General features: G+C 38.0%; 1 pseudogene; it reads right to left on the bottom strand.

The window, feature by feature from the left end:
* Nucleotides 1-725: 725 nt before the first annotated feature.
* LOC123403048 lies at nucleotides 726-9985 on the bottom strand (annotated as a pseudogene).
* Between the last annotated feature and the right edge of the window lie 745 nt (nucleotides 9986-10730).

Genomic DNA, 10730 nt, shown 5'->3' with positions numbered 1-10730 from the left:
AAAATGTCTTTCTGCTTCAAGCTATTTGTCACACTAGCATCCCGCCGTTAAAAAGAAAATACTACTCCCTCCTTCCCATAATATAATGATGTTTTTTATAAAACACCCTTATATTATGGGACGAAGAGAATAGTGTCTATCACGCATGCAATTGACGTGATCGGGTTCAGATAAACTTGTTAAGCTAAGAAGTCAAGTCTCCCCCTCAGCAAAAGGAATGCAAAAAAAGAAAAGTATATCCAGCGATACCGTATATCCATCTACACATGGTGACATGCAGTGTCTCCATTTTCATATGTACTTCCTCCGTTCCTAAATATAACTCTTTTAAATATTACATTATGAACTACATATATATATATACACATATTTTAGAGTGTAAATTCATTCATTTTGCTTTATAGATAGTCCGTAGTTGAATCTTTAAAAAACTTATGTTTAAAAATGAAGGGAGTATATCATAGTTTAAGTTGGTTCATACGGCGTTTTGCATTTTGCGCAGGGACCCATGGACTCAATAGTCACTACTCCTCCGATTGATATTAATTGCCGCAGATTTAGTACAATTTTAAAATTGGATGGAAAGAAATAGTTTTAAAAAAATCAAACTAGGGACAGCGACAATAGATTCAGTTGCAGGAGCAATTTTCTGCAGATAGCCACTGTCATGCTATTTCAGTTAAGTTCAGAGTAGCCCACGTGGGCTACTCTAAACAACCACGAAGCTACCCAGCTTGCAGGTTCTTAGATTGGTAGTCAAAGTTCCCATCTTTCTCCAAACAATTGTAAGCAGTAAAATCGCGCCTCTAACAAATGTTCAGATAGTCTTAGTTTACCATATGGTTTCCACTTTCAGTTAACTTTTTTTTTAATTTCGGACGTTTTGGTTATTTCAATAAATACCGAAATCGTTGCCTTTCAGTCAACATTCAGTTCAGTAGTATACACAACTTGAAATAGTTGCCTAATTATTCCTCAAAATATCAAAATATTTGCTTGGGTTGAAAAATCTATTTCAAGTGAAATTTGACGTCTCTCCAAGGCTTTCTGTCATTGAATCAGAGGAAGCGCATGGTGATGTTGTTTTTCCTCACCCTCGCCCTCTCCTTCATTGCATCTCGAGGACCTTCTCCACTCACCGGCGCTTCATCGCAGCAGCCAGCCCCAAAGCAACCTGAGACTAGTAAATTATGCACGATGGAGCAATACATATATACATCAAGGAATCAAGAATAGAATTGCAGGCTATATGTATCGGTATCATGTATCTGCAGTGTAGGGATACTGAGATTGCACCCATGAGGTAGAATTGATCTGATGTCTGCCACACAACGCGCGTGCACACACACACGCATAGAACAACCTGGGATTGGAGTTGGTGCCAACATACCTCCTTGTAGTTTGATTTGGACCTGCTCATCTTTCATTCAGAAAATAACTGTACATTGTCACATAATTAATCTGACAATCTAGCAGACCATTATGTGCCGCCAGATCATCCCAAGAAAGTATCATGCTTTACAAGTGTTAAAGTATCGCGTTGAATTGTACTACATCATGCTCAACACAAGCAAGTACCAAAATCACCCAGACGGTATAAATGCAACTCGCAGCAAATATTACAAGTACAATTTCTTCTCACCGGAGTTGTCACTCTTTTTGTTCTATAAAACGTTGTGGGGCTGCCCACCTTTTGCATCTAAGCAGAGATAAGCAGACACACCGAAGTTACAACAAAACCCTGCACTTGGGCAGCATCTTAAGAAGGAAACAATAACATGGTTGCCACTAAGGACAAATCGAAGATGTCGGCGTCTGCAGTATAGAAGATGGGGGCCAAGGTCAACAGGGTGCGCTCTGAAAGTCTGAAACCATGTAGTCCTGTAGAACAGTGTAGATGCTGCAGCCTCCAGGTTCTCTGGGAAATTTTGAGCACAGTTCCATGCTGCACATAACGACGGGTGACTGAGATAATGTAGACATGTCGGCACATCAAACCAGGGGTTCACAATGATGTTTAAGAGCATGGAGCAAAAGGTTACCTTAGTAGATTTATGTAGAACGCCCGAATAATATAGTTGAATCTTGCAAACCAGATACCCATAACCATAGCTCATAATTATATTTGCTCCTGATGGTCCTCCTGCAACTCCATTAATTTAGTGTCAACCCAAACAAAAATCTTTCAGGGTGATTCAGGACCTTGATTTGGCAAACCTGCGTGTCTGCGGTGGATGCACTGCCTACCAGACAAAACACTGCAAGAATAATGACAATTCCTTTATTCATTCGGAATAATGACAAAACAAAAGCATTATTTAAACACTATCATTCAGATGAAGCAAATTTGGTTCCGACTGTAAGGCACTACTACTCTGCTACTGTGTTTTACTTCCTCTGTTCCTAAATATAAGTCTTTCTAAGAGTTTCACTAATGGACTACATACGAATGTATATAGACATATTTTAGGGTATAGATTCACTCATTTTGCTCCATATGTAGACACGTAGTGAAATATCTTAAAAGACTTATATTTAGGTACGGAGGGAGTAATAAAGATGGTTGTCTGCATGAGCTCACATAATGCAGCAGTCAGGGATATTTCTCCTTTCAAAAATAAAAGTGTAATCCTCTGACCCGTGCTTCAAACAAATATCTATCTCAGTTAATATGTCTTACATTGGTAGTGGCGCACCATCACTTACTCTCGAAATTAGAGAATTCATCCTTTTGCTATGGCTATACTATTTGGCACATCTAGGTGTGTTTTAACAAAGTACATGGATATCTACACATTTATGCATGGAGAAATGCGACATGATATATCCCATTGTAACATCAAGAAAAAAGAAGTAACATTAAGCATTGCAAATTAAGATTAGTATGATGAAAGCATGGCAGGATAGATATGTACCTTGTTTTGTATGTGAGCAAGCTTCCTGCTCTCCTCTAATTTACACCACTGATAAAGGTAGTAGCAGTCATCAATCTCTAGGTTTTTGAGGTTGGTGAGTTGATGTATGCCCTCGGGCAAAGACTTGACACCATGACATGTAAGGATAGTAAGTTCCTCGAGAGAGTTGGGCAGGACGCATACCCTTTCTTGGTTATGAGTGCGCTTCATCATTCCCTCCAATGATTCAGCAACAACATGCTCTAATTTAGGGCAATTGCTTATTTTTATTTTCTGAAGGTCGGTGAGTTGTTGTATGCTTTCCGGTAAAGACCTCAAGACATCACTGGAACACACAACAAGTTCCTTGAGAGAGGTAAGTTCGCCTAACCAATGTGGCAGTGATAAATTGTTGCAATAGGACAAGTTTAGTGACTGCAGCATTGTGAGTTTCCTCATTGTCTCATTTAACTCTGTTACAACATTGCTCCACCTTATTTCCAGACTGTGTAGAGATCTGAGCTCACCCATCCATTTTGGCAGTTCTTCCATATGTTCGTCTTCTAGGCATAGTGCCTCGAGAGACCATAGATGATGGGTGATCGCTGGTGATCCAGTTAGATCACCGCAGTTGTGAATTGACAAAGAAGAGAGTCCAGTGAAGTGTTGAAGTAACCTCCACCGATAAGGCCCCTTGCAGTATTTAATCGACAACAACACGGTAGTTATCGGAGAAGTGCAGGGGAAAGCACTGGTGTGTGACACAGTGCACTCATCCAATGATGATAATACATTATCACTGTGTGATATCACCCATGATTTAGCTTTAGGAAGAGGTCGTTTCATCCTTAACATGGGACAACCATGTATTTCCAATGTTTGAATCACATGGTCCTCATCAATGGAGTATGACATGTTCCACTCTTCCACATTTTCCATATCTCTGAGAACCAATGAGACTAGGTTTGGTAGTTGTCCCACTAGCCACGCAGGAAAGCTCACACCATTGTAACCACATATCTCCAAATTCTTCAATGTGCTTGGCGGCACTAGATTTTTCAACAACATTTTGTCATAGACAAATCTCTCAACACCTCTGGTCCACTCCAATTTCAAGTCCTTGAGCCTATGTTTTTCCACTAATTTTATACGATGTGCCTCTCTTGGGGACTTCACTTTTTCAAGTTCAGATATCTGCAGCTCAACAGGATCTGTGGATTGAAGTAGGACAAGGTTGCTTCTACAATCTTCATCACCAGCACGCACCACAAAGTATGGTAACGATACTGTACTGCCACCAAGGTGTGGTATTCTGGAAAGAAGGTCACATCCCTTTAAATAGAGAAACTTCAAACTACCAAGTGTATGTATACTTTCTGGTATCTTTGCAAGAAGTATGCATTCCGAGAGGTCCAATGTATGCAGATTTCTCATGCGACAAATACTTTCAGGTATGCTTTCAAGAGAGCGATTATAAGACAAGTCTAAATGCTCTAGATTGGAAAGATTATTGCCTAAATGGTTGATGAGACTTTGAAAGTAATTCCCATAATGATTGTTTTCCAATGGTGAACCAAGTAAACATGATCTCTTCCAATAAGATTTGGTATCATCATCTTCTAGTTGTGGTTTCAAACATGTATCTTTTAAATTCAAATATCTCAGATTGGTAAGACCCACCAAAGCCTCTTGAAGACGATAAATACTATAACAGTGTGATAAATCAAGATGCGCCAGACATTTTAGACTCCCAATACACATTGGCAATATTGTCATATCTCGACAACCAGATAAGTTTAAGTACTTGAGTTGAAGGAATCTGCCCAAAGCTTCAGGGAGCTTTTGAAGTACAGAATGGTCTGAAGACAAGTTTAAGTACTCGAGCTTTGTAAAGGCCCTCAAAAATTCTGCTTCTTGGCAATATTGAAGATATGAGCTGAATGATAAGTTCAAATACTGCAATTTGGATAGACCACTTAGATCTTCAGGCAACTCTCCGATATTTGGGCAGTATGATAAGTTCAAATACTGAAGTTGTGTGAGGCTCCCCAAGAATACCGATATACCTCGAACACAAAAGCAATTTGATAAATCCAGATGCACCAATTCTTTTAGCCTCCTTAAAGATTCAGGAAGTTCTTCAATTCTTGAACAACCCGACAAATCAAGATACATTAGACCCTCAATTTCTCCAATTGACTCTGGTAGTGCTAAGAGTTTAGGAGATCCATGAAGGTTCAGGTAAATTAATTTTGAAAGCTTGGTGATACTATCCGGAATATTTCCATCTTGGATTCTTGGAGCACTTAGATATCTCAATTGCTTCAACACTTGAATAGAATCTGAAAATTTATGCATGGAGCACTCGCTTAAGTCCAAGACACGCATGGACTTGGCAGATGAAAAGGCAGCATCATGAAGTTCACTTTTGTCACACTCCATAAAACGAAGTGCCCTTATCTTGGATGACTCCAATGGCTTACAACAATCATTTAGCAATGCAAAGTGGCAGCAACCTTCCCCTGTGTTGCCTTGTTTGGTAGCAACATGTACTTCGTCGACCATGACCAATCTTGCTAGATCGTGCACCAAATCGTGCATGGTGAACAATCTATCATTTTCATAATCCATTCCTGTAGTCTGTAATGAACACTTAGCAATGTAAGTTTTTAATACACAAATCATTTTTTGTATTAACACATTTATTGCATACTAAAATATGATGGCATGTGACATCCAAATAGTCAAGATAAACGCACTTAATTATGTAGGTCAACCATCCACGGTCAGTAGTCACTAGCTAGTGAACAAATTGTGTTATTTCTAATGCTAATTAATCCTGGTAGTTGGTCAAAGTGAAGCATAAAATGCGGATTGCTCAAGTGAGGCTTGGGAAGCTACGGTTGTGTAGTGTTACATGCAGAAGCAACTTAACTAAAATTTACACATAAAAATTTGAAATTCTTGCTGCACCTAAACATTAATGTTGATGCTAGCATACTTCCATAAGATTAGAATTGTATTTTCTGTTACGAAGCATACCTTAGAAAATAACATACATATTCTAATATCTAAGGATGTGCTAGGGTGCATTTTCCCTGCGTATGAACAATGGGCATCTTCATAGTTTGTAAAGTTATTTCGAAAATAGTATATCGTAAGAAGATGTAATTTTATGATAGTATACATCGTACTATGTAAAAATCATAACAGATACATGGTCATTTCAGTATCATGCAGTGTGTTTACTATAAATATAGTAAAAACAAGCATGTTATAAAATACAATTTTTGTCCATTAATTATCAAGAAAGCAAAAAGGGTGCTTATCAAACTTATGATAAAGAAGCATAAGGGAAGTTAATCCAACTCCTTGAATGATGCATCCATCCTCTATTCTGATATAAATTTGATGCAGATGAATTTGTATAGATGGATATTTGTATTTCTTTAGACTTAGCCATGCAAGACAATATTTTTTTGCTATTTACAATTTCATATTCTTGTTACTAGATGGTATGTAGGAATAAGTAGAAATCTCAACTCCTTCCCTTTACGCATAATAATTAGATTTCGAAAGTTCATTTGTTTTCTTCCAAAATCCTTTATTTTGGTTCTTCCACCCTTGCATAGAGAGAGAATGGGAAAAGATGGGTTACTTTTATTTTTATTTTCCCCAATAAAATATAGGCTTTGAAATAGGACTCATGGAATAATGTTGAATTCAAATGTTTATTCCTATAGTAAGAAAAATAAATTGAATAAATTCATAGATTTACGCCGACGCTAGTATTAATTAACGCTAGCATACTTCCATAAGATTACACTTTATTTTCTATTATGAAGTATATCATAGAGAATAACATCAATATTCTATATCTAAGGATATCCCATGGGCGTGTTTTTCCTATGTATGAACAATAACTATCTTTTAAGAAGTTATTTGAAAAGTAATACATCGTAATATCGTAATGAGATGCAAACATTATGATAGGATACATCGTAAGAGATTACACAAAAAATATCGTAATGGATACATGGTCATTTCAATATCATTTATTGTGTTTAATGTACATATACAAATCATGTAATTGCTTTAAATAATTCAGAGAATTCATTAAAATTGTCAATGGTATAAGGTATGAACTAACTCACCAGTATTGACTTTGAATGTTCAAGGAAGGATAGACCCAAAAGCTGCCTAACACATTTCTCACCAAGCTGCCAAGTGGATAACTGCCTGTTGCCTTAATGAAACCCAGAGAAATCCACTGATGAATCAGGTCATCTTTAACTATCTTGTAACCTTTTGGGAAAATCGCACAATAGGCAAAACATATCTTCAAATATGAAGGCATAACACTATAGCTTAACTTCAAAGATGCAAGCGCATGTGTCAAGCTTGTATCTTCCGAATCAGATAAATTCCAGAAATCACTGTTTTTCACAGACTCCCATTCATCAAAGGAGAGAGAATGCAGCATGTGTCCCAGCGATTGGGCTGCTAAAGCCACACCTCGACACTTACTTGCAATGTCCTGGCCTATGTGATGCAACTCTTCTTTGTCACCTCTCAATTCAAAGTCACTCTTTTGCTTTATGATATTCCAACACTGGTCATCTGTTAGTGGTGCTAATTTGTGAGGTTGAATTGTGCAAATTTTCTTTGCAATGCCCTCATAGCGTGTGGTAACTATAACAACCACCTTGCCACTCTCTTCCACCTTTAACCAACCCATCAACTCTTCCAAATGAGAATTGTTATCTTCCCATAGGTCATCTAAAACAATCAGTATATTCTTATTGGCAATGAGCTTCTGAAGGGAATTATGGATCATCTGCTTTCCAGTGTAGCCACTCTCATTCTCTTTCTGTGATAGTTGTGATATTATAGAATTGCCAATTTTCTTCAAATCAAATGTCTGGGACACATAAACCCACACTTGGGAGTATTCTCTGAATTGGAAACTATTGTAAACCATTTTTGCCAAGGTTGTTTTTCCAAGGCCGCCAATGCCATAAATGGGAAGGATTGTGATCTCCTTTTTCATGCTCTTTGATAAAGATACCAATATTTTATCTTTCTCCCTGTTTCTCCCAATGATATGTGTCTCCAAGGTTGACGATGTTTCCCGTATATCTATAACCTTTGGCTCACTCGCATTAGTACCTTCCATTAATTTGAATTTCTTGTGTTGATCTGTTATTACTTCTAGACCCTGCATCATCTTATCCATCTTATTGGCCATTATAATCTCAGGGCCAATTGTGAGACAAGAGATCATAGTTGCGAAATATTTTTTGAAAGAGGACTGCAAGAGGGTGAGTTGTTAATACAATGTGAAATGGAAACTTGGCAAGTACTATAGTATATGGTATTACAAATGTATTAATTCAACCCAATAGGTAATTTGGTTAAAGCATTATGAGTCATGTCCTCTTATGTTAATTGGATCAAATTTCATTCTTATTTTGAATGATAAATTACATATGCCATTGACACACAAAATATAAGAAATATAAATCTAGAAATTAAAATTGACAATATTTACGAATATAAATACAAAATAGCATCAAAAACGTGTTTGATGTGATCATGCATAAATCAACTCACTTCACATATTAATATGGATATTCAGGTTCGGTTTCCAGTTGAGTTCCAAAATTGATGGGTAAGATTCGTATATTTTGTACATACTATATAACTACATCAATATCTATGCCAAGCGTCGGAGGATTTTTGTTTAATTTAATCATAGGTTATATTCATTATTATATTCCTATTGGAGAGCAAAAAATGTCTACTGGTTCGTCTCAAAATTTAAGGTGTATTTTCATTTGTTAAATTAGCTAGGATTCTGCCAACAGTCGCGGTATTATAATATGGTTTACGTGGCATAAAATTTATGTCATTAAATTTCTATTTGGAAATACTTATGACTGTATTTGGAATTCAAAATGGAGCTACGTACTGGATACCGACTAGTTTCATGCAGGGTAAAACAAAATGAAACTGCTTCAATTTTGGTAATATGTGAAGTGAGTTGATTTATGTGAAGTGAGTTGATTTTGGTAATATAGTTTCATTTTGGTAAGAGGAGCCTACTAGTTTCATGCAGGGTAAAACAAAATGAAACTGCTTCACATAAGAAAAATAGTGTCCAATCTTTGTACGACCAAGAAATCCAGCGGCCGTTGCCCTTTCAATACTACGGTGTGCAGCTGGATTTGAATCGTCGTACAGGAAACATAGGAATATTGTCATCATATATAGCACGATTCAAAACAAGATCGTAAGAAAATGTTTCAGATTCAGGAGCCTATCCTCCAGCAGACTCAAGAGCTTAGTAGCTTAGTGGGTGTTTTAATTCTTTCCAATGTGGCGGCTCATTGTAAAGCCAAATAAGCTACCGCTCGCTCAGCACCCAGTGTGTGTCTGGATGCAGCAAATGTGAGGTGAGGGTACCGAGACACGTGTTTTTAGCATAGTTGTAAGTTTGTATCTATGCAAGGTGATTAATCTAAGGAAAACTACTACAAGTTTTTTATTTCTCAAAAAGAGAAGAGTAGCATTCGATACAAAAATACACTAATACTTCCTCCATTCCTAAATATAAGACCTTTTAAACATTTCACTATGGACAACATACGGAGCAAAATAAGTGAATCTATACTCTAAAATGTGTCTATATACATCCGTATGTAGTTCATAATAAAATCTCTAAAAGGTCTTATATTTAGAAATGGAGGGAGTAACAAGTTAATGAACTTTTGTTTTCTCCACATACGTACCTTCCGCGCAGACGGCTGGATGATTGCTTGCGTGTCGGCTTCGAATTCATCAATCATGTCGGAAATCTCATACATGAAGTCCTTGAGCCGCTTCAACCACAGACGTGTCGATTTATCCGTGATCGACCGCCTCTCGGCGTCCTCAAGGAGGGCATCGATACCCTCCAGCACCATGTTCATCTTGTTCAGGTCCTCATCGAAGTTCATCTTCAGGGCAATCTGACCACCAATCACCGAACAAATCTGCTCACCCACCACCTTGAGGATGGCAGCGGCAAGCATGCCACCAAGCTCCGCCATGGCTGCTGCTTGCGCCTGGTCTCACGTCGGGGGGGTTCAAGCTAGGTTGTGGGAGCAAGAATGGTAGGGTAAGACGTTTGTGAAGTGTGTGATTGGTAATCTTATTGCATAGTGCATCAAGCTATAGTCAACTCTATGCCGAGTCTTCATCTTGTACGCATTTTATACCATTTTGTACATATATGAACTGCTGTACACAAATATTAACAATTGTACGCATCGTGCGCACGATTTGTGCGGCCCCTTCCTCCAGAGAGCCTGAGACTTGATCCGGTCTTTGTTACTTTTGTTTTGTTTTGCATATTGAGCACATACGCTAATGAACCTCTACATGTTGACAAAGCTATAGAAATGACGATGATACCTTTTTTTTAGAAAAGGAGACAATGCCCTGGCCTCTGCATCGAGAGATGCATGCAGCCCTTTATTAAAAAAGAAACCAGTCCGAAACGAGTACAGCAATCTGAGAACAAAGAACAAAAAAAAAAGAGATACAAAGCGCCCAATGCGCCCAACCAGCGATGGTATAATAAGAAGATGACTAGCCACCTATCCTATTAGCCTGCCGCCATTCAAACCGGTTAAAGATACCCTGTGCTACCATCTCCCAGCGGACACACCCAGTAACCATAAGCTCCCTGGTTTCCGCAGGAGTGAGTAATGACCACGTGCGGATCAGTGCGGTAGCCCTGAAGATAACCTGCAAAAAATTGATAGATGTGCATCTGTTAAACACTAAATCATT

The sequence above is a fragment of the Hordeum vulgare genome, chromosome 1H (genome assembly GCF_904849725.1).
Source record: "Hordeum vulgare subsp. vulgare chromosome 1H, MorexV3_pseudomolecules_assembly, whole genome shotgun sequence".
Taxonomy (NCBI): domain Eukaryota; kingdom Viridiplantae; phylum Streptophyta; class Magnoliopsida; order Poales; family Poaceae; genus Hordeum; species Hordeum vulgare.
Note: the sequence above shows the minus strand (reverse complement) of the source record. Positions and strands in the feature narration are given on the sequence as shown.